This window comes from Colletes latitarsis, unplaced genomic scaffold, assembly GCF_051014445.1.
Source record: "Colletes latitarsis isolate SP2378_abdomen unplaced genomic scaffold, iyColLati1 scaffold0007, whole genome shotgun sequence".
Taxonomy (NCBI): Eukaryota; Metazoa; Arthropoda; class Insecta; order Hymenoptera; family Colletidae; genus Colletes; species Colletes latitarsis.
In genome coordinates, this window is record NW_027488367.1 from 24687925 (window position 1) to 24689327 (window position 1403).

Consider the following 1403-nt stretch of genomic DNA (forward strand, 5'->3'; position numbering starts at 1 on the left):
AATATTTTAGAGGATAACGCATGTTAGGTCTGGGATAGGTCTTGGATTAGCCCTCATCAGACTCATACTTTCCCTTTCTTCATACTTGTTGAACGGATCCTGGCCTTTTTCTGGATTGCATCACGTAGTAATGTAGTACCATACTGAAACAGTCAATGAAACCTGGTTTCCATCAATATTTTAGAGGACAACGCAAGTTAGGTCTAGGTAAGGCCTGAGATTTTCACTGATCAGACTCATACATTCGCATTCTTCACATACTCGTTGACGAGATCCTGGGTTTTTTTCTAGTTTGTATCACGTTGTAATGTGGGACCACACTGAAACAATCAATTAAACCTTGTCTTGATAAATATTTTAGAGGGTAACGCATGTTAGGCTTGGGTTAGGTCTAGGATTTGCACTCAGCAGGCTCATACTTTCGCATATCTCTCATACTTCACGGCTAGATCCTGGGCCGTTTCTGGATTGTATCACGTAGTAATGTGGTACCACGCTGAAACAGTCAATTAAACCTGGTTTCGATCAATATTTTAGAGGATAACGCAAGTTAGGTCTGGCATAGGTCTGGGATTCGCCCTCATCAGGCTCATACTTTCGCGTTTTTCACATACTTGTTGAACAGATCCTGGGTTTTTTCTGGTTTGTATCACGTAGTAGTGTGGTACCACACTGAAACAGTCCATTAAACCTGGTTTGGATCAATATTTTAGAGGATAACGCATGTTAGGGCTAGGTTAGCCCTGGGATTTTCACTCATTAGACTCATACTTTCGCATTCTTCTCATACTTGTTGAACAGATCCTGGGTTTTTTCTGGTTCGGATCACGTAGTAATGTGGTACCACACTGAAACAGTCGATTAAACCTGGTTTCGATCAATATTTTAAAGGATAACGCATGTTAGGTCTAGGTCAGGCCTGGGATTTTCACTCATCAGACTCATACTTTCGCATTCTTCACATACTTGTTGAACGGATCCTGGGTTTTTTCTGGTTTGGATCACGTTGTAATGTGGGACCACACTGAAACAATCAATTAAACCTAGTCTTGATAAATATTTTAGAGGATAACGCATGTTAGGCTTGGGTTAGGTCTAGGATTTGCACTCAGCAGGCTCATACTTTCGCACACTTCACATACTCGTTGACAAGATCCTGGGTTTTTTTCTGGTTTGGATCACGTAGTAATGTGGTACCACACTGAAACAGTCGATTAAACCTGGTTTCGATCAATATTTTAGAGGACAACGCAAGTTAGGTCTAGGTTAGGCCTGGGATTAGCCCTCATCAGACTCATACTTTCGCACACTTCACATACTCGTTGACAAGATCCTGGGTTTTTTTCTGGTTTGGATCACGTAGTAATGTGGTACCACACTGAAACTGTCGATTAAACCTGGTA